At 38.7% G+C, this 24,241-nt stretch overlaps 2 pseudogenes; both read left to right on the top strand.

Annotated features, from left to right (window-relative positions):
* Positions 1-1,861: 1,861 nt before the first annotated feature.
* On the top strand, positions 1,862-2,717 carry LOC150012209 (large ribosomal subunit protein eL6 pseudogene; annotated as a pseudogene).
* A 10,499-nt stretch (positions 2,718-13,216) lies between these two features.
* LOC150012210 (14-3-3 protein theta pseudogene) lies at positions 13,217-20,004 on the top strand (annotated as a pseudogene).
* The last annotated feature ends 4,237 nt before the right edge of the window (positions 20,005-24,241 follow it).

Consider the following 24,241-nt stretch of genomic DNA (forward strand, 5'->3'; position numbering starts at 1 on the left):
TAGGTTTTTCAAAGTATATGAAATAATAATAAATTTGTAGAGTTAGAAATAATAAGGGGAACTTCTTAGGGAAAGGAAAGAGGATGCTGATGGTAGACAACACCAGAAAGGCAGCATGGAGTAATTTTGTGGAAGGTTTTCAATGTCTGGATTTCATTTGGTAAGCAATGGGGAGCTACCATAAATGTATGAGCAGAGGCAAAGGTGATTGTGTGAAATAGGTTAAATAATCAAAACATAATTTACTTAATATTTATTTGGCAACTATAGATGAAAAGAGGTTAGTGGAGAAAAAAGACTTGAGGCAAGAAAACCAGGTTGGAGGCCTGAACTAGGGCGGTGGCCCTAGAAATGGAGATGGGTGGAGATAGATTTTGAGAACAATAAGGAAGTGAGATCAGTAGGTGGCAGTGAGGGAGAAGTATTTGTAAAAAATCATTAGAGTTTCTAGAAAAGTTAGTGGTAGAATGGTTATGCTATTCAAAGAAATCAGGAAGTCAGAAAAAGGAAAGACTTGTGTGAGGCAAGATGGTGAGTTCAATTCTCTACTTGTTAGGCATACGAGTGGCTATAATCAAGGAGGAACTAATTTTATAAAACTTACAAAAACCGGGACCTAACAAATATTAGAAGATTGTGGTTATAGCTGGACTGGCTTTACATTTTCTCTTTTCAATAAAATGTAATGGGGAAAATGAAAAATGCCATTGGAATTTTAAATATTTGTAAAGTTTCTTCTGGCTAAAATGGAGGCTTAGACAGACACGTTGTATCTCCCTCCACAACTAAGAAGGAATACAACTATCTCAGAACTAGAGGAAGTAAGAAGTTCCAGAAAACTGAGCTGCATGGAAGTCCAACAAATGAAGATATAAAGAAATACTCATCCAGACAGGTGTGATAGCTCTACCTAAGACACGGAGCCAAACAAACAGAGGAGCCTGTCAAGATGAGGAGACAGGGAAGTATGGCCCAAAAGGGGGAATGGATCAAGGTTCCAGTGGGAGAACTAAGCGACAAGGAGATAGCCAACCTAACAGACAAGGAAATAGCCAACCTAACATAGGAAGAGTTCAAAACACTGGTGATAAAGATGCTCACAGGCTTGACAGATGTGCTTAAATATGGCAAACGCATAAGGGAAGAAGTGAAGGCATTGCTAAATGAAACAAAGGAAAATCCACACAAAACCAATGGTGAAGAGAAGGAAACCAGAGTTCAAATCAATGATTTGGAACATAAGGAAGAAAAAACAGTCAACCAGTACAGAATGAGGAAACAAAAATTGAAAAAAATGTGGAGAGGCTTAGGAAACCCTGGGACAATTTTAAACATACCAACATCCAAATCATAGTGGTGCCAGAAGGAGAAGAGGAAGAGCAAGAAATTGAAAGCTTATGTGAAAAAATAATGAAGAAAAACTCCCCAAATTTGGTGAAAGAAATAGACATAGAAGTCCAGGAAGCACACAGAGTCCCAAACAAGCTAGAGCCAAGGAGGACCACACCAAGACACATCATAATTAAAATGCCAAAAGTTAAAGATAAAGAGAAAATCTTAAAAGCAGCAAGAGAAAAGCAGAGAGTTACCTACAAAGAGGTGTCTATAAGACTATGAGCTGATTTCTCAAAAAGAAACTTTACAGGCAAGAAGGGACTGGCAAGAAATATTTAATGTGATGCAAAAGCAAGTACCTACAACCAAGACTATTCTATCCAGCAAAGCTATCATTTAGAATGGAAGGGCAATTAAAATGCTTCGCAGAAAAGGTAAAGCATTATTATATGAAATGTAAAAGGGACTTTTTTAAGAAAAAGAAAATCAAAACTATAAACACTGCTTCTTTCTCCCATCTTGCAAGATGGCGGGTGAAAAAACTGAGAAGCCAGATACTAAGGAGAAGAAACCTGAAGACAAGAAAGCTGATGCTGGTGGCAATGTTAAGAAAGGTAACCCCAAGGCCAAGACACCTAAGAAGGAGAAGCCCCACTGCAGCCGAAACCCTGTCCTAGTCTGAGAAATTGTCAAGTATTCCCAGTCAGCCATGTATTCCCAAAAGGCCATGTAGAAGAGGAAGTATTCAGCAGCTAAATTCAGGATTGAAAAGAAAAAGAATAAGGAGGTTCTTGCTACTGTCGCAAAAACCCGTTGGCGGTGACAAAAACGGTGGTACCCGCATGGTTAAACTTCGCAAAATGCCTAGATATTATCCTACTGAAGATGCGCCTCAGAAGCTGTTGAGCCATGGCAAGAAACCCTTCAGTCAGCACGTGAGGAAACTTCAGGCCAGCATCACTCCGGGATCATTCTCATCATCCTCGCTGGGCACCACAGGGGCAAGAAGGTGGTTTTCCTGAAGCAGCTGAGCAGTGGCTTGCTACTTGTGACTGGGCCTTAATTGAGTTCCTCTTCGTAGAACACACAAGAAGTTTGTCATCGCCACCTCCACCAAAATTGATATCAGCAGTGTGAAAATCCCAAAACACCTCACTGATGCCTACTTCAAGAAGAAGCTGCACAAGCCCAGACACCAGGAGGGGTAGACTTTCAACACCGAGAAGGAGAAATATGAGATTACAGAGCAGCGCAAGATTGATCAGAAAGCCATGGACTCCCAAGTTCTGCCAAAAATCAAAGCTGTTCCTCAGCTGCTGGGCTACCTCCGCTGTTTGTTTGCTCTCACAAACAGGTTTTATCCTCACAAGATGAAGTTCTAAGCTTCTTTCAAAAAACTCAATTAAATGACTGATCTGTTAAAAAAACAAAACCAACAACTATAAACACTAAATGACAACAAACTCACAACTATCAACAACTGTATCGAAAAAATAAAAATAAGATCCAACTAAGCAAACTATAATAGGAACAGAATCATAGGTACGGGGATCATTTGGAGGCTTATCAGCTGGAAGTGGGGAGGGGAAGAATGGGGAAATGGTACAAGGATTAAGAAGCCTAATTTGTTGGTACAAAATAGGCAGGAGGAAGTTAAGAATAATATAGGAAAGGGTAAAGCCAAAGAACTTCTATGCTCGACCCATGGACATTAACTAAGTGGGGTGAGATTGCTGGAGGGAAGGGGATACTGGGCAGAGGAGAACAAAGGGGGAAAAAATGAGACTACTGTAACAACATAATCAATAAAATATATATTTTTAAAAAGTTTCTCTCTGGACAAATCTAGCAGGGATCTGTAGCTTTTCTGTGATCCATGTTTCACAAATACAACTCTTATAAATTGATATACATTTTCTGAATGATTTGTCTGTATTATTTATGTTAAATTTTACATCAATTAATCCTTACAACAGCCCTTAGATATTATTATCTGGATTTTTATAAGAAAAATTGAGGTGCAAATAGGTTAAGCAACTTTCCCCAAGGTCAAAAAGGAAGTGATGGAATGGCATTTGAAATCAGGTTCTGTGAGGCTAGTTTCAAAGTCTTTTGTTAATTCTACTTTATATGGCTAAAGTATTTATTTGCCTTTTTTTCTTTTTTATTCACAGAATGAAAAGGAAATACTGTCTTAATTTTTAAAAAGTTTATTTACTTATTTTTAAAGAAAAGGAAAGGGAAGGAGAAAGAGAGGGAGAGAGACATCCATCATTTACCTCTTACAAGCTCATCTATTAGGGACTTGGCCTACAACCCAGGCATATGTCCTGACTGAAAATTGAACCAGTAACCTTTCAGTTCTCAGGCCAGTGCTCAATCCACTGAGCTGAACAGCCAAGGCAGAATGCCTTTTAATGTGAACTGTTGGTATTTATTATATGATTGTATTCAGAGATTGATTTAATAATGCCTGCTTAGATGCTTAGATCTATCTTAAGAAAAGCTTGTGTTGGGGCTCTCCCCCCATCCCTCAGTTTTATTCAGATATAATTGGCATACATCACTATATAAGTTTAAGGAGTATAGCATAATGGTTTTGCTTACATATAGTAAAAAGAAAATCCAAAAGAATGAACTGTTATTCTCATTGTATCAGTACATGAGAATCTTTACTAGTGGAAGCTGAGAATGACTGGATAATTCTGCAGCTCAGTCACTCTAACCTGAATGATCTGGGTCTTCCTTCCCCCTATGGAAATTGGTCATGTATTTCTATTAACATTAAGCAGTGATGATAAGAGAAAATAATTCTGATAGAAAAGCTCTTCCTGTTTGAAGTCCAAATTAAGCATGGGTCCCACATAAATAAAGTCTCATGGACACACAGGAGACCTCCGGCCAAGATGGAGGCCTAGACTGACACACTCCATCTCCGTCCACAACTAAGAAGGAATACAACTACAACAAAACCAGAAATAACCAGAAGTTCCAGAAAATAAACAGAAGTCCAATGTATGAAGTTATAAAGAAGTGGTGCTCGTCCAGACGGGTAGGAGAGACGAAGCCAGGGTGGAGAGGTCAAGCTGTGCTGCCAGCAGCAGCAGTGGCGACAGCAGCAGGACGGCGGTAGGCACAGACATTCGTATTTAAGGGGAGGCGAGAAGAATCTGGGGAGCACCCCCTGCTGCAGACCAGACCCGTCAGCTTTCAATTCGCATGCCAGGGAAGGCAGGCCCCCATTGCCTTGGACTGTGAAGGCCAGAGGGCATGGGAACAGAGGAGGAAGCTCCCAGTCTCTCAGTGGAGAGTGAACAGCAGGAATCCATCTTGGAATCCCACTGCCACAGAAAATGTGATGGTGTGGTGAGAAGGGTCACCCAGTTGTGATGAGTGCATGGGGTTTCACCCCCTATAGTGTAGAAGGTGTGACAGCCCCACCCAGAAAGCAAAGGTAAACACAAAACTGTCAGGATGGCACAGATCATGATAGAGATTCCAGTGATGCAGCTGACCAGAGAGCAAATATCTAATCTAATGAAGCAGCAGACAGAAAATCTTTCTGAGGCACAGTTCAGATCTTTGGTTATAAAAATGCTTACAGACATAATAGCACATCTTAAGATGGGGAAGAAATGAAGGCTAGTCCTGCTGAAATGAACAAAAATACATATGAAGCTAGTGGTGAAGGAAAGAAAACCAGGAATCAAATCAACAAATCGGAACATAGGGAAGGAGCAAACAGTCAACCAGTGCAGAAAGAGGAAACAAAAAGTGAGAAAAATGAGGAGAAGCTCAGAAACCTATGGGACAGCTATAAGCAGGCCAACATCTGAATCACAGGGTTGCCAGAGGTGAAGAAGAAGAACTAGAAATTGAAAAATTATGTGAAAAAATAATGAAGCAGACTTCCCGAACTTGGGGAAGGAAATAGACTTACAGATCCAGGAAGCACAGAGAGTTCCAAATAAACTGGACTCAGGGAGAACCACACCAAGACACATTATAACCAAAATGTCAAAAATTAAGGATAAAGAGAGAATCTTAAAAGCAGCAAGAGAGAAGAGAATTACATACAAAGGGGTCCCAATAAGATTGTCAGCTGATTTCTCAAAAGAAACTCTGCAGGCAAGAAGGGACTGGCAAGAAATATTCAAAGTAATTAAAAGCAAGAACCTACAACCATGATTACTCTATCCAGTGAAGCTGTCATTCAGAATAGAAGGGCAGAGAAAGTGCTTCCAGGACAAAGTAAAACTGAAGGAGTTCATCAGATCCAAACCACTGTTATATGAGATGTTAAAGGGACTTGTTTAGAAGAAAGAGGATCAAAACTATGAACATTAAAATGAAAATTGTATCACAACAACCAACAACAGAAGCTAGGGAACTGAAACAAAGGCAAACTAAGCAGACAATGAGAGTGGGAAAAGAATTATAGGTATGGGAAACATTATGGGGAGAGGTCAGTGGGGAGGGGGAAGAGGGGAAAGGGAGGGAGATGGTACAAGAATTAAGAAGCATAGTAGAAGGGAATGGAGTAGACAGGAAGATGTTGAGAAAACTATATACACAACCAATGGGCATGGACTAAGGGGGTGGGGGCAACTGGAGGAAGGGGGGTCACTGGGTGGAGGGGAACCAAGGGAAAAGAAATTGGGACAACTGTAACACCATAATCAATAAAGCATATTTTTTAAAAAGTGCCATGACATTTTTTCTGCAATACCACTGAATTTCCCTCATGCAGTAGGTGAGGATATTACGGTTAATCCCTTTATCCCCATGGATGAATGGGTGACATTTTGTATTGCAAAAACATGCCAGTTGTTTAATTTGACAGAGTTTTCCAAGAAAGTCTCATGGAAAGTCTCAGACATGAGGTGGAGGTTTTATAACTGACAGCATTCATGTAAGTGAAAAACATTTTTTAAAGGTTTATCAGACAGGAAGAAGAGCAAAAGCATGATGTGAATATGTCACACAAAGGAGACCAGTCTGCTAACAGCATGAAGGGAACTGGAAGAAGATAAGGTTAACTTGATCCTCAAAGTTCAGATGATAATGGATGTTGACCAGGGAAACTATAAATTTTGACCATAACCTAGTTAACAAATATTTGGTTATTAAGAAGGAAAGAAACTACCTACAAGTTAAGCCACATAACCTTGCCTAGACATGTTCTTGTGTCTTTATTTCAGGCACCTTTATTCTGAGAAAAGGAAAGGGGAGGAAATCAATGACTGAGTAACTTGGGAGAATCATAGACCTCATCTTCTCTAAAGAAGAGTAGGAAGAATAATGCCCTAAGCAGTATAGGTGAATTGTTCCTCCCTCAATTAGTGTCTGCAAGAATCCTAGAAACTAGAAAAATGTCCTTATTATATTAAATTCAGACTCCTACAAAATCAAAACCTTGTATATTATGAGATGGTTAAATAAGGCATCCTAATCTCCTTTATATAATTACCAATAAAAAACAGAATGGCATTCCAAGTAAGCCAGACTATCTGCAAAACACATTTAAAAGGACCTGCATTGTTTCATATCTATCAATACCTGCATATCATACCTAATATCTGTATTCTACTTATTAATTCAATAAATATTTATGGATTACCTACTATATGCCAGACACTGAAGAGATAGTATTTATAAGACAGATACAATTCTTGACTTTATGGACTTGTAATCTCCTGGGAAAAACAAGCATTAAATAAATAATTGCATTCATTTTTATCTGTATAGCTTTGTAAAAAGTGAACAAATATTTTTTGAGGTATTATGCTAGATTTAGGAGATACAAAAATATAAGGTTGGTGCAAAAATAATGTCTGATTACGAGGTCTGTTTTAAAAATGAAAAAGCACATGATTATGAAAATATTTATTCATTAACATAACCTCCTTTGTTTTCTAGAACCTCATTCCATCTGTCAACTAGCTTATAAATGCCACGCTTGTAAAATTCTTTAGGTATTGAAGCAAAATATGAATCTTACTCATTTTCAACCTCTTCTCTTGATGTCAACCTAAGACCATCAAAATAGTTCTGTAGTCCCCAAACAAGTGATAATCAGAAGGAGCAAGGTCAGGAGAATATGGAGGATGAAGCAATATTTCCCAACCAAGCTCTTTCAAGAAGTTTTTGGTGAGTCAAGCTGTGTGAGGACGAGCATTATCGTGATGGAAGATGACACCCTTTCTGTTGACTAAGGAGGGTCGTTTTTGGTTCAAAGCTGCTTTCAAATGACAAAGTTGTTCACAGTAAAGATTTGCAGTAATTGTTTGATTGTTGTCTTAACAGTTCATAACAGACCGTTCCTTCCATATCCCACCATACACTCAACATGATTTTTGGATGAAGTCTTCCCCTTGGTTGTTGAACTCTTCTTCCTGCTCGACTGATCCATGATTGGCAGCGTTTAACGTTATGGTAAAGGATCCACTTCTCAGCACCTGTAACAAGCTTACCTAAAAATAGTGCCCAAAGGTGTCATGAAAGCAATGATTCACAATAAGGAACATGCGGTTGCAGATTCTCTGGAGACAGTTCGTGTGGGACCCATTTTCCATCTACTGAAACCTCTCTGATCATTTTCAGTTGGTGTAGCACAGTTGTATGGGCTACGTTAAATTATTCTGCAAGTTCCCTAGGCATAATGGTGGGGTTTTCTGTGACAACAGCTTCCAACACTTCGGAGTCAAGTTTTTTTGGACGACCCTCTTTTGGCTTGTTTTTCAAACTGAAATCCCCACTTTGGAAATGAGAAAACCACCTCCTGCAACTTCTTTGGGTCACTGCATCATCCCTATAAGAGCTCTGAATAGACTTTGCTGCTATACTTGCGTTGGCATCTTTATGAAACTCATAGAGTAAACATTTTTAATGTGGTCTTTAGATGGAACGAACATGGGTGCAAATATTGTGGACAATTATGAACAATACTTCGATAATCTGAAAAAATAAGGTATAAATCAGTCACTGTGACATCAAAAAGTTATAAGAAGAGGCACAAATCTAATAAATACTATCTAAAACTTTCTTTTGAAAAAGTCAGACATTATTTTTGCACCAACCTAATAGCTGTCCTTAAGAAGTGGAAGTTGAATCTACCTGACTGTGAATGTATTACATTAGTATAAAACATTTCTAGTTGTCACCCATAATATCTAATAATGCTCTCTCCTTTGCCTCCTAACATGGTTCAATTCAAATCCCCTTTCTGTTTGAAACCCCATCTCAATCCATTTGTACCAATGATGGAATACTGTCACATCTTACCTCTGAAGGCTAATCAAAGGAGCCTGTGATTTCACCCACTAAACAGAATTTCTCTGCCATATTGAACCTCAGCTGACGTGAAACAGACCAATTCATTCCTGTTTCAGAAAGCGGAGGGCTGCATTTCCTTTGATCTGAGGGTTTATGGAACCCATAAAATGTGGCACAGTAGGGAATTGAACATAAAGCTCTCAAGTCAATAGCTTTATGTCTAGGACTTATCCTTCACTGTTAACAAGAGATTTGGATTTAAAAAAATGAATTCCCTTACATTTATCCTTTAGGCCTCTTTATGACAGTGTAACTAAAGGCAAAGGCAAGCTGATCACACCGCACTCAAAAAACATCAGAGGGACTATTTCAGACAAATACAATAAGAACTTACATCTCTGCAGTCCACCCCTCTAAAAGCAGCCTAGGAAGCCTCAAAGCACATATTTCTCCACTGAAGTATATATAAAGCTTTTAGATTCCTGGGTCCTAATTTTGGAGCTGTATAGTCAGTCTTCAAATCTATTAGCTGACAATCACTAATACAAGAAATCCAAATGCCAGGACTGGTAATGGTTCTACTAAAACTGCAACAGTTTGAGATATATTACTTTTATATAATAGTTTTAATAATGTTCTTAAAATTCACTTGGGCTCCTCCAACTAAAAGGAAAGAAAAATATAAAACTCAAATAGCTTTTCCTAAAAGATTTCATGGTCTCCTGAATTTCAAAATGTGTATTTAAGTAAAATAATTTTTTAAACAGGTATATCATGGAATGTCTTTTTTTCTTTTCTTTTTCTTTCTTTTAATGGTAGAGTTGAGAGAAAAGAGATATATGCATGGTGTGCTGGTAAACTGATTTTCTGGACAAAATAACTGGTTTAAAATCTGTATTAATTTTTTTTTTTTTTTTTTTTTTTAGTATAAATATTTCTGCCATGGACAATCTCAAGCTATCAACCTGAAATCATTGAACTTAGATTTGGGAAGAGATGTGCTTTCGTGAGCCTGTGTAAGTCAGTCCCAGCACAGGCTAGCTGTTACCTGGGGTGGACGAAGGGCAGGGGAATTTTCTGTTAAAGAGCCCAAAGACTATATCCTCTCTGATGTAGTTCCCAGAAAATTCAGTTTTTGAAATTAGACTTATATTTAATTTTATAACTTTATAAAACTAAAGATTTCTTTTATAAACCTTTTCAATGCTGTACGTTTTGATGTGGCAATCAATTTCCCCTAATGAGGAATATAGATAAAGATGTAAATGTTTGCTAGGGAGAAAAAGATATGAAAAAGATTTGTGTTATTCACCTTGGCAGTAATGTTTCTATTGCATGGGGTGAGGTAAATTTATAGAGCTCCCATGACTGTCCACCAGATGGCAGACATTTCACAGCAACCTTACAAATAAGGCTGATCATTTCTGTGGCTGAACAATAATTTTTGAAGATGCAAAAGGAAATAAAGGCCCATCTGATTAAACAGTAACAAAGGCAGAAGCACAATCACAACTTGAATTGTACACTTATTTTTTCCCTCTTCAGCACACACTTCTCTTTGGGCTTCTAGAGGGCATTATCCAACTGCTCTTTCCTGATGTTTTCATTCATGGATGAATGAATGAACTTTTGATCTTTACCTCTTCTCCAGTTCCACTTCTCTTTCAGCCTTTCCTCCCAGCTGCTCATCTCAGAAACCTGGAACTCATCTTTGATCATTCTACTTTTCTTACATTCTATAGCTAATCCATCACCAAATTCTATTGATTCTTGTCAATCATCTTTCCTTGGGGTGACTACACCATAGCCTCCTAATGCATCCCCTTCTTCTATTTTCTTCACAACAGAAACAGCATTATTTTAAATATATAAACCAGAACATATTATTCTTCTGTTTAAATCCTTCAATGGCTTTCATTGATTTTTTTCTTTAAAGTAATTAACTTTTTACTTCTTGTAGCAAAGTCTCAGAATAAACTAGTAAATGTGAGTAGATGAAAGCAAAAGCAAGAGACAGCACTCGTCTACTGGATTCAACTCTTTCGTTTAGTAGGTAGTGCAGATGCTTTGAACGGATAATAAGTTGATACTTAGTGTCCTCAAAGTCATGAGCTACCTTTCAAGAACCACAGGAAAATTATCTGCTTGTTTACCTCAGAGAGGTTAAAGGCATATTTTACGATTTTATTTTGAAGATATAAGTCTCTTGAGAGAAATTGGGAAAGGAACTCTGGAATGATGGTTAGATCTGAAGACAATAATTTTAAGTGTTTCTTCCCTCCTCTCCCCTTCCCTCCCCTCCTTCTTCCTATCTCCTTCTCTCCTCCTCACCAGCCCCCTTCCCTCCCAGTGCTTATTAGCTTGAAAACACATTTTTAATTATTTAGTGAGAGTTCACGGGGGTTAGAATTACATTATCATATGAACTTGTATTTTCCAAATAAATCAGTTGAAATAGGAACATTAATTTATTTGAGTGGGGCTGTCAATGCTGTGCTAAAAACCGAACCATCACAAATAAGCCCTGGTAATAAGCCTGAGATGTTTTGATACAAACGTATTACATATGTGATAGGGTGATTTTGTATAAATGCAATCACCTGGGTTGGAGTCATTTTGCAAGAATTTGCCAATGAGTTGGAGAGGTACCCAGAGAATATCTGCTGCACCGGATGTCAGAACAGCCTTGCTCTGAGAAACCACTCAGAGACCATTATGGAAGCAGGCAATGGGTTTATTGAGGGAACAAAGGGGGAAGGGGGTAGGGGGAGAGGCACTCCCGGACCAACTCGAGGGCCCAAAGGTTCAAGGGAATGGGGTAATGGGGAACAGGGACTCCCGGTCCTCCTCATGGGCCCGCAGGAGTTGCCTGCCTTGACTTCTGCAGCTGTGCCTGCACATTTCAGCGAGGGTGAGTTTGTCCTATTAGCATTTTCAGTAGGTCATTTTCATTTCATCTGCTCCACCAGGTTAGTTAACATATCCTGTCAGTCTGGACTAAGCCATCAACATGTCCTGTGGGAGCCCTGGCCAGGGCCAAGTTGATTAGCATATCCTGTTACAGTTCTGACCAAAGTCCAGGTGTACATTCTAGCTGCCTCGATGTTCTGACACATGATCCTCCAGCTTCCTGGGAACTGTCCTCTTTCTCCATATTCTGGGAATTTGGGGCTCACCTTCCCACTCTTTATAAGGATATATTCTTTCTCAACAGTGATGCTCTCTACGACCTCCAACAGTCTGCAATTCTAATTAGTTATCTTAATAATTTCCTTCCCTAGTAATTGTATTAACACTGACATCTCTACTTTTTAAAAGGTAATTAAATGTTTGTGGGGTTTCTTTGTTAAGTCTGAAGAAAAATTTTAGAATGTCCATTTCCCCCCTTTGTGCACAAATGAACAGCACATCCAATACTCTTGGTTTCTTATTTAAACAAATAGGTAAGTGTTTTCATCTCCGTAACAGGCACTTGTCAGGGCTGCAACTGCTTTCCCTTTCAAACCCATTCTCATTGCTATCACTCATTTTATTTGTATTAACTGATCCTCTAATACTGGTAAAAGTATTTTAATTCAATGGGTCTTTATTTCTATTACTTCCCAAATAACATTAAGAGATGGGGGTTTTCATTTCTGTAGTATAAACTTTCTGCTTATCAGAGTCCCGGGGGCCTAAGCATGAGTGCCGGTGGGAGAAAAAATAATGTGATTTCTGTGGGTTCTCAGGGAAGCAGAAAACTCTCTGTAAAATCATTTTGTGAGAAAAGCAAGTTCTCTTTGGGGTGCATTTTCAAGTAATATTTATCTTATCTTGTGTGCTTGAATGGTATCTCGTGAATTTGAGAGATCTGCTTGGTCCTGTGGTTACTGGATACATAGTCCAGGCTTGGGCAGCACGGAGTGAAGACAGGGGCTAACCAGTTGCTGGTGAATTGAGGTCGTGTACTTTTGATGAAACTGGGCCAGTGTGTCCTTTAAACTAAAGCTGCCTAGGATTTCTCAAGTGTTTTTTGTTGTTGTTGTTGTTGTTGTTTTTTGTTTGTTTGTTTTGCCATATCTGTTCAAAGAATGGGTTTTGCCTTCTCATTTCTTAATTATTGTTGATCCATACTGGGTCATCTACCTATCACATTTCATCCAGGTATTTAACCACAAAGCTATTATTGTATATGGGCAAATCTTGGTGCACACATTATATACACAAAAGTAATCAGATTCACAGACTCTAATTTCTTCATTTTCTTCTGGTCCATGTAGAGAACTCTTTTCCTGATTTCAAAGGAAGTGAGATTTCTTTCCTTCATTGTTTTTTAGGTTAACTTGTGGGTTCAGAATGAAGTTTATTTTATGACAGCTTGTAACATCCTGTATAATTACATCCTTTTACTCTCTCACTCATTGAAATTCCTCTTTTTCCTGGGCCTGTGGGCTCTGGATAATTCTCTCTTTTTTTTATTTTTAAAAAGAATTCCCAGTTGTTGGATTCTCAAGGACACATACCTAGTAGACGAGGAAGCAAGAATTCAAAACCAGGCAGTCTCTTTCAGGAGACTGGAATATTATTCACTATGGTATAAATTCTAAAGAATGAACCTGGTGTAGGCATGAGGCATAGGATTGTGGATGACAGAGGTTTCAGTGCAATTGCAAACACCAGTTCAAAGCTGCTTTTGAGTGTAGGTGGACAATAGGGTCAGGCTAGCTTTAAAAAAAAACGAAACCATGGGCAGGGTGGCTATAGTTTTTGTTTCATCACTGTCTTGTAGTAAGTATTAAAAGTGGTATACTATGAACTTTAATATCAATGCCAAATCTTTTTCATACTTTCTTCCTCTAGGCCTTTGAGTTCTAATAAAACTAAAATTCCTAGGTAACCTATTTTTCTGAAGTTCCCAAAGTAGAGCATGCAGATTGGTACCCCTCTTCAGTTTGGGACACACACACAGAAATCCATTTCTTTCTTTCTTTTTTCTTTTAGTATATTTTATTGATTGTGCTGTTACAGTTGTCCCAATTTTCCCCCTTTGCTCCTCTTGCCCAGAACCCCACTTCCCTCCAGCAATCCCTTCCTTTAGATATGTCCATGGATCGTGTGTCTAAGTTCTTTGGCTTCTCCCGTTCCTGTACTATTCTTAACATCTCCCTGACTATGTTGTTCCTACCAATTATGCTTCTTAATTCCTGCACCATTTTCCCCTTTCTCCCCTACCTCCTCCCAGTTGATAACCCTCCAAATGATCCCAATACCTATGGTTCTGTTCCTGTTCTGATTGTTTGCTTAGTTTGTTTTGTTTTTGTTTTTACTTTTTAGATTCAGTTGTTGATAGTTGTTGTCATTTTAATGTTCAATGTTTTGATCTTCTTCATTTTCTTAATAAGTCCCTTTAACATTCCATGTAATAAAGGCTTGGTGATAATGAACTCCTTCAGCTTTACCTTCTATGGGAAGCACTTTATCTACCCTTTCATCTAAATGACAGCTTTGCTGGATAGAATAATCTTGGTTGTAGGTCCTTGCTTTTAATCACTTTGAATACTTCTTGCCAGCCCCTTTCTTTGCCTGTAAAGCTTCTTGTGGGATATCAGCTGATAGTCTTATAGGTACCCCTTTGTAGGTAACGCTCTTCTTTTCTCTTGCCGCTTTTAAGATTCTCTCTTTATCTTTAACCTTTGGCATTTTAATTATGATGTCTTTTAGTGTGGTCCTCTTTGTGGCCATCTTATTTGGGACTCTCTGTGCTTCCTGGACTCGTATGTCTAGTTCCTTCACCAAATTTGGGAAGTTTTCTTTTATTATTTTTTCAAATAAGTTTTCAATTTCTTGCTCTTCTTCTTCTCCTTCTGGCACCCCTACCATTCAGATGTTGGTACATTTAAAGTTGTCTCAAAAGTTCCTAAGTCTTTCTTCATTTTTTTGCATTCTTGTTTCTTCTTTCTGTTCTGGTTGAATGTTTATTTCTTCCATTTGTTCCAAGTCATTGATTTGATTCCAAATTTCCTTCCCTTTATTTTTGGTTCCCTGTATATTTTTTCTTTATTTAACTTTGTGTAATCTTCATTTCTTCCTTTAATTTTTTTGCCAGACTCTAAGGTCTCTGAGCATCATTATCACCAGTGTTTTGAACTTTATATCTGATAGGTTGGCTATCTTTATTTCGTTTACTTCTTTCATTTGCCTCCTCAATTTGGCAGCCTCCCTGTGTTTGTTTCTGTGTTTTTAGGTAGAGTTGCTTTTATTCCCTGTCTTAGTTGTGTGACCTATGTAGCAAAGGCACCTGTAAATTATGTGCAGTGGCACCTTAGGTAATTGCCAAGGTGGGGCCACCTGCTTCATCGCTTTGTGACTCTGTTTGTAATGGGAGGCTTGGATAGGAGACAATGCCACTGCTTGGCTTCTGGCAATTTGCCTGACACTCGCCCCATTTCCAATCACTTCACCCACTTCCCGCATGTGACCTCTGCCCTTACAATTGCTGCCCTGTGGTTTGTGTAAGTTCTAAGACCATGCAGGCCCTTTAAGCAGAGAAAATCCAGCAGTTTCTTCTGCCACCTCAACCCCACTGGTTTTTATAGACAGAGATAACGGGGGTTTATCTACCTGGTGCTGGATTTGAGGGTTGTGTGGTCTGGCCTGGGGCTGAGATCCTCATTCCCAGGGTATCCCTCCCCTTTTTTATCCACCACATGTGAATGTGGGACTGTCCATTCTGCCGCCATCACCACTGCTGCCGCTTGTCCAAGCTACACTACCTCTCTGCCCTGTCTGGATGAATGTGGTTTCTTTAAATCCTTGGTTGTCAGACTTCCACATAGCTCAATTTTCTGATGGTTCTGGTTGTTATTTGTTTTTGAGATCTGGTTGTAATTCTTTCTATGGTTGAGCAAGAAGGTGAAGTGAGTCTACCTACATCTCCATGTTGACTGGAAGTCTGAAATTCATTTTCTATATGACACATGCTGTAATTAGCTCTGTAAAAACTACCAAAGCACAAAATTTTCTCATTTTCAGCTCTTTCCTTCCCAGATCTTCTCAGTCTTTGCTTTTTTCTTTTAACAATACTTGTATACCTGTCCCAGTTACAATTGCTCTGTAACAACTGCCTCCAACTTAGTGGAGTAAAACAACAACAGTCATTTGATTATTCTTATGATTTCTGTTGTATGAGTCAGGTTCCAGAGACCTTCATGCTAGTGATGTCATACAATGACTGAGCTATAACAGCAGGTGGAGGCAGGGATAAGGAGCACTCATGCAGCTGGGGGCTGGATGGGCATCTCTCCCTCTTCATGGGGTCTCAGGGTAGCTCCATGTGGTCTTTCTTTTGGGTGTTCTCAAAGCATTATGGCCTCAGGATATCTAGAGATCTTACATGGCAGTTCAGGGCTATAAGGAGGAGAGTTCCTTTCCAGCCAAGAAAACAGTAGCTGCATTACCTTTAATGCCCTAGCCTCAGGAGTATCCTATTGGTTACAAGCAAGTCTGAAGCCTACTCAGATGTGCTATACCACTGTTTTCAGCCACTCAGTTGGTACTAGAGTAATGATGGAATAATAGGTACCACCCCCCAAAAAACAAAAACTTAAAGGTCACATAGTCTAACCTGCTGATATGATGGCTAATTAATCTTTTTAAAAAGTGTGTTATTTACATTGACTTTCTCTTCAAATTTCAATCAATTTTTAAAAGTGTAGACTCTAGCAAGTTTTAAACTTCATTTTATTTGTAGTAATCATGTATGTTTTTGCCAAAACTACTCCAGAAATCCAATATGTAATACAATAGTAATTATTTTCAAGGTATTGATGGTTTAGATGAATAATAATAACTAAATACACAAGGGAAAGACCAATGGGAGGCCCACATGATGAATAAGTGCTGAATGGCAGAGAATTTTAGGGAACAGTTAGTCAGAAAACTCTTCTGGGGCAGTGTGTCTTTAAGCTTTCCTCTCAGTGAGTGACTTAGTTAGAGAGATGGAATGAAGAATGTACTTCACATAGAGATTGGACAACAGGATCTAGACTCAGAAGGGAAATAAGAAAATCATGAATGGACAAGGTTGAAAACATAGGATTGACTTACACCAAAGTCTATATTACTCTGAGCTGGAAGAAGAGGCAATGATCCAATAGCTAATTTCTAATTTTCCAGGAGATTAAGAAACAAATTTGTAAGGAATAAAAAGAATATAGACCTGGGGTTTAGGAAGTAGAAAGCACCAAATTCTAGGACAGATGATGGTTAAATGTTCCAGCTTTGCCATTGAATTGACCTGATTTAAATTCCAGGACTTCTTCCCACTAGCTACGTTACCTCAGGAACATACTAACCTCTCTCGGATTCTGTTTCCTCACCTAGAAAATTTGCCTACCTCAGAGACTTATTGTGAAGATTAAATAATATGTTTGTAAAGAATTCAGGGAAGTGGCTGGCATAAAGTATTCAGTAAATGGTAGCTCTGGTAGTTCTTCTTCTTATTATTTCCATGGAAACACCAAAGTGTTTGAAGATGAGCTCCCTCTCCCATCTACAAAGCATCACATTGAAGAAATGTCTCCCAACTTGTGAACTTTTGTCCTTCTTATTATTAATTAGCAGTCATAAAATTTAATATTATCAAGTGACCTAACTAATTTATTTGTAACTTTGATACCACTCCTGCTAGAAGGAAGGTGCTACAGCAAAACAGAAACAAGAAGAGCATGATTAGAAGAGTATGCTAATGAGATGAGTGACTTGAGTTACTCAGAGTCTGGATCTGAACGTTGAACTGAAACTGTGGACTAAAAAAACAAACAAAAGATCCATGGCTGGTGATGGAGTGGGCTGTTCTCCTTTGGTTACATTCCCTCGCCTGTTATGCATGAACTGTCCCATTCAGAGGGAGGCCTGAAACTGATTTGTTTCCATGTGAGAATTTTACAATATTCAACTGTTATCCTGAAATTTTTTCAAGGTGTCACATGCTATTCCAAAGATTTGTAAGTGCTATGGACTGAATCTGCCCCTCCAAAATTCACATGCTGAAGTCCTACCCCTCAATATGATGATATTTGGAGATGTGTTTTTGAGGAGATAATCAGGTTTAGATGAGGTCATGAGGTAGGGTTCTAATGATGGGATTAGTGCCATCATAAGAAGAGACCAGAAAGCTTCCCTCCCCCAACCTCCATATGAGGATATGGTAAGAAAATAACCATCTGCCAATCAGAGGGCCAAACCCTCTGATGGCACTGAGTCTCCCAAGCACCTTGATCTTAGACTTCCCAGCTTCTAGAACTGTGAGAAACAAATGTCTGCTGGTTAATCCATTCAGTTTATGGTATTTTAATGGCCCAAATTGATGAAGACAATAAGGAAATTGAACATTTGTATTTAGAAATACATTTCTCATAGAAAACCTGACTTAAATTTACCTCTGAGGGGAAGCCACTAGCTGAGTGTATAAGGTACTTTAAATATCAAATATTTTTAAATGTAAAAGTATTGTTCAAACTGTTGTTATATATATACATACACATGCACACACACACACACACACACACACACACACATATATTTAAAACAGCAAAAATGAGGCACTGGTCAATGATACAGGAGCCCTGGGTTCAGTTCTCTACTCTGAGGTATGAATCTGACCACATCATTTGCCTCTCCAGCCCTCAATTTCTTCATTTGTAAAAGAAAAGGGTAGGAAAAGTTTAGGTAAAAAAGTTTTTAAAAAATTTCCTTCCCATTCCTGTACCCACTAAGAGGAACTGAAAGAAGCTCATTAGGGAAGGAAACTATACTAAAACTAAGAAAGGCCCTAACGTCAACAACACACTCTGAAGAACATCAACAAAGAACATGGCTTGAAGTAAGCAAGCGGAGGAGCCAGCTCTGGCACAGGGTTCTCTGGCTCCTGGACACATGCAAAGTATGGAGATGAGACTGAGACCCCTCTAATTCCATCCACTTTAGAGAAATGAGGGCTTCAAAGGATGGATGGGCTTTAACCATGGCAATAAACACCCTGTTTTGAGTCATTTTTCTGCTAAGGGTCTCCAGGAGTTAATAGCATGTCCAGAAATTTTATTTAGGATGGATTAGAGGCTTCAAACTAGTTAGAAGAGAAATCTTAACACTGATTTTGCAAAGAGCTTTATATTAGATGGAGGGAATGTCAAAGGTCACTATCAAAGAATTGAGGAGGGAACACTAATGAAATTATTGGGCCAGCAATCCCAAAGTACCCCTTGGCTCTGCCATTGCCAAAAATAATGGGACAGAAAAAGAGAGCCTTCAGTAATGGAGAAATTCACTTTTTCTTCTTAGAAACTCCTTGGAGGGCAGTAGTGGGAAAACAGTGAAGCACCAAGCTCAGAGCAGCTGACTGCTGTGCCATCCTTTCTGTCTCACTTGGTGTCCCTAGTGTGACAAGAGGAGTGGGGAACTAGGACCACAAAAGTCTAGCAGGTAACCTGTCTCATAGTTAACCCCCACTGAATGTCAAGATGGGAGAGTTTTTCAGGTTTTGGCATGGCTCAACAAAATAATTGTTACTGGTACTGGCAAAGAGTGAAGCTGGAATTTCAGGCCCATTAGGGTTACCCCTTTGGCAACTGGTATGAACAACAGCTTAGCTCTTTTCCAGTGTCTGGCTACAGCTGTGATTGTGTAGTGAATGGCAATGGACACAGCCTTCTTTCTGTGTGGAGACCTCTGGACACCCAGCTGAAATATTTTTATGTCTGAGGAAAACACAGCTCTGGCTGAAACCAAGATGAAGACCCACTAGAGCTGTCCAGTGAGAGTGCAACCTGCTGTCAGTGGCGTAAGGAACATCGTCGGGGGCCACAGGTCCACCTGGAAGGGCACCCAGAGCTTCAAGCAGAAAACCAACTCCTCCGACAAGAATTTACATCTGGTTAAGGACTATCTGGAGAAAATAGTCTAAACTGAGATCTTTCTGTGCCACCACCCTGAGATTGTTGGATAACCAATGCAAAGAATCCAGAAAGTTTTATCTGAAAATGGAGGTTATTTCTAGTACCTTTGTTGCATGAGGTGATGATTGAAAACAAACTCTAGATCATCCCCAAGGAGCTTCCCAAATAGCACGTGCTATGAACATGAAAGAGATCCAACCCACACACCCAGTCCACTTTGGGCTGGCTCTTAACTTTTCTATACTTTACTATGAGATCCTTAACAACCCAGAGCTTGCCTGCACACTGGCCAAAGCCTCTTTTGATGAAGCCATCACAGAACTTTATGCACTGAACAAAGACTCATACAAAGGCAGCACCCTTATCCTGCAGTAGCTTAGAGAAAACCACATTATGGACATCAGAGAAAGCTGGAGATGAACATGAGGTGCAGAAGGAACAGAAAACTAAATGTGTATAGTGTCATCCTTTTTTTCCTTCAGGAACCCTTTTACACATCTCCATTTTTCATTCCACTTGGATTCTCTATAGCAAAGAAAAGTATTCATGGGTATGGAACTAAGTATTAGAAATTTCACAATGAATAGGTTAAAATTCTTAGAGTAAGTGTTTTACCATAGATAAATCTCATAAACGGTCTCCTCTTCAGATGCAAATGATATGTGTTAAGTGTTGTATGAAATAAAGTGGACATTTTTAAACTAGGAAAAAAAGGATAGGATTCCACTAGAAGGAGGAATAAGATTATAGAAAATGGACTGATTCAATTCCCTGTGCTGGTCAACAGGTGGCATTAAAGTAACTTGGATGCCTGCTGGAATGAAGGGTTCGAACATTCAGGAGAAAGCAGCCTTTGGGTGAATACGTGGGGAGGCAGTGCAACAGGCTGTTTGTATTTGAATATGTCTTATCTCTCTTCTACAGTGTTCATAGTTTGAAGTGAGAAATACTTCCAGGTACAACTAAAAGGTGTACTGAACTTTACTGTGCCCTAGTTTACTCCCTGTAAAATGAATATAGTAGCAATGCCTACCTCATAGAGTTATTGTGAGCAATAATGAGTTAATGCATGTATTAGGTTGGCCAAAAAAGTTCGTTTGGTTTTTTCTGTAAGATAGCTCTAGGAGTGCTTAGGTGTCTTTAAGTTCATTCAAAATAATTCTGTTAGATTGTATCATGACAGCTATCATATCAGCGTGCATTTAAAAAAATCTTACCAAAATTTGTGAATATTTGTGTAGCCATTTTAATATTGAAGATGGAAAAATATATGCAAAATTTTTGTAATATTATGCTTTATTATTTCAAGGAAGGTAAAGATGCAACTGAAAAACAAACAAACAAAAAAAAGATTTGTGCAGTGTAAGGAGAAGGTGCAGTGACTGAGCGGACATGTCTAAAGTGGTTTGTGAAGTTTCGTGCTGGAGAGTTCTTGCTTGGTACTCCACGGTCAGGTAGACCAGCTGAAGTTAATAGTGATCTAATCAAGACATTGAGAATGATCAATGTTATTCCACATGGGAGATAGCCAATATACTCAAACTATCCAAATCAATAAAGTATTATGGGTGAAAATGAGAAATGTGTCCGTTATTTTACGGAAAAAATGAAATGAACTTTTTGGTCAATCCAATAACTGCAACAGGGCAGATTACAGAGTAAATGCTCAATAAAGGTCAATCATTATGATTCTGTACAATGATCGTGGTGTACATAGTTGGCAAATGTAATGTCAACAACAGGTGTTGGTGGCTGCATAACTGGATGGGATGCTCATAAACCTGATATTTATCACCCAGAGATTAGCTGGCATTAAAATATCCATAGAACCGATTGGTAAGGGAAAAATTATTTACATTGGTAATGTAACTCTTTACTTTAAAAACCTCAAGAGTTCATTGAAATGGTATATCTCTAAGTATCATTTAGAGTTTATGTATACTTCATTGAGTTTTCCAAAGAGGTATTGTATCAATATTGCAAAGTTAGAAAGTGTTTGTCCTTACCATGTTCAGCTCTGCTCAGGCATAGGTAATAAAGGAAGGCCTTCAGCTTTATGAACTCAATTCTATCATTACTGAGATGATCACTGAAATGACCAGAATGTTATTAGAGAAAGGCTGGAATTAGTGTTGCTATTCTAATAATCAGTGGACTAGAGAGGAACTCTGGAATACTTGCTCAGCCACCAAGCTGCATTTTGCCTCCCTAACTTTTGACTCTAAAAGTTCAGGTCTTAGAGTTGGGCTTCTGCCCACCTTCCCGGTATTCACGTCAACTTTTCCTGGCAGTGTAGCTCAGTCCTGGACCCCAGCTAAGGCCTTGACAACCTGCCTATCCATTTCTCACCCTCTTATCCTGACACCCAGACTATGCTGCTGTCTCTCAGATGCAGGATGAGCTCCTGGTTCAAACCCTGCTGACCCCCCTGGAACAACTAGCACTGCCCTTCTGACAAATACTTCTACAGTCTGGGAGGCGGGAATAATCATCACATGCCCTCTTTGATGTTGACCCCAGCCCAGATCAACCCTGCATTCCCCACAACAGACCCTATTATTGGGACTACTGACTAGGTCAGCAAAATCTGGCCAAACTGCTGGGTTATTCTTTCTACCTTCCTTTCCTTCTTTCCCTACTGGCTCATCTGTGGCTAACAGAAAGGGAAGATTGGAATGGAATAAGAGATGAGCAGATATTATCAAGAAAGGGAGTAACAAAAATTATTTTAGCTTCAGAGATGTAAATGCTATGCATAGGAAATAAAAAATACAGTGATTCTGAAATTTTAACATGGCAGGGGGCGGATATAATTTCAAAGAGGCAACATGGAAATGAATGGGATTCAGCTCTGTTTGAGCCTTGCCTCTTACTAACGTGACTTTGAGCAAGTTAAGCTCTCTGAGTCTCAATTTCCTCATGTATAAAATGGGGTTATAAAAATTTTTATTTTGCAAGGTTGTTGTAAGGATTAAATAAGGTAAAACATGCAAACATGCTTCATTTTGGGAGGGTGCCTGTACCACCCATGACCTGTGAACTGGACTTGGCTCAAAGGTACGTTTTGTTTGGCTTGTGTCAGGGGTCCCCAAGACTACCCCCAGGTTAGATGGTTCACTAAGAGGAATTATAGGACCAAACACAGTTGTACTTATGGCTATGATTTATTTTAGCAAAGGATACAAAATCAAATCAATAAAGAAAAAAGCACATGGGGCATAGTCCAGGGTACATCAGGTACAATCTCTCAGGGGCCCCATGGAATCAGTTGCCCCAGTGATAAATAGTGACAAAATATGTGAAATGTTGTCAACCAAGAGGCTTGTTAGATACTCAGCACTCAGGTTTTAATTAGTAACTGGCCATGTAAGCAGGCTCTGCCAGGCACATACCAAAATTCCAGACTCCCAGAGGAAAGCAGGTTTTCAGTACAAGCCATGTTGTTTGTGCAAACAGTTTAGGCCCTGTGAGTCACTCTTATCAGTTCCGGGAATTATGGGAACCTTCCCAAATTCAAGCTTCCAAATACCAGCCAAGGGTCAACTTTGTAGGTAGGCCTTTTCAAGAGTAAGCAGTTAGACACCATACAGTGTGCAGATGATGTGTTACAGAATTGTGCACCTGAAAGCTATATAATTTTGTTAACCAGTGTCATCCCAATAAAAAAAAGAATAAGCAGTTATGCCTGTTATGTTAATCTTTTTTTTTTTTTTTTTTTTTTTTTGCACAGACCTGCACAGGGTTTGTCCATGCAGGTTTTTAAATTATTTTATTATTACTTTTTACTTAGTTGTTACTGTTCAAAAAAATAAAGACATTTCATTAAAGATTTCCAGCCTCTTTTGAAAAGTCAGAAATTGTGGCAAAAATTAAATCTATATCCACACATGACAACCATAGATAATTCCTTTTAAATAAGACTTAAATTCTTTTGTATTCACCCCGTCTCACCTTGTCTCCACCACTGTCAATAGTCTTTTCTGCACTGAGTAGCAACTGCCGTTTAATGTTATGCTTTTGTGACTCTGCCTATGGGCTTCTTGAACCAGGAGTGGCCAACTGCCCAAAGGATAAGAGAAAAAAGCAGGTATGTGGAATGTCACACAGTCACACTACCTAACAATAAAGCAAAAGGGTCACATTCATGAATTCCTGCTGTTAGGTCTTCAAAAATACCTTGAATCTAAAACTACTTCCAATGACAGCAGTTACTCATGGGTATTCTTGACTTGATATGACAACATTTTTATTTCTATATTCAAGTATTTTTTTATTTAAATTAGCTTGAATGAGTCATTGTTCCTACCCACCTAAAGATTACTGACTGGAATACAAATAAAACATTTATATATATGGTCAGTTAGTACTTTGTAAATCAAAGTCATTTTATTATCATCACCACTAAGATTTATTAAAGTGGACTAAAATGTCAACAGAAAGGTAAATCTTCTTCAAAGGAAATAGATCCAGAGAATATTCAAATAGTTACACATATCAATGTATCTATTTATTAACTAACTCAAATATTTAGTTATCACTTACTATGTGACAAGATAATGTTAGATAACAAAACATTTCATCTTTATATTTCTAGTATCTACAAAAGTACCAGGCACAGAGTTTGCATTCAGTAAATGCTTCCTGACTTCATAAAGTTCACCTATTCAGAGATCTAGAAAGCCAAGGGTAGAGAAAAT

The sequence above is a fragment of the Furipterus horrens genome, unplaced genomic scaffold (genome assembly GCF_987537825.1).
Source record: "Furipterus horrens unplaced genomic scaffold, mFurHor1.1.pri manual_scaffold_4, whole genome shotgun sequence".
In the NCBI taxonomy this organism is placed as follows: domain Eukaryota; kingdom Metazoa; phylum Chordata; class Mammalia; order Chiroptera; family Furipteridae; genus Furipterus; species Furipterus horrens.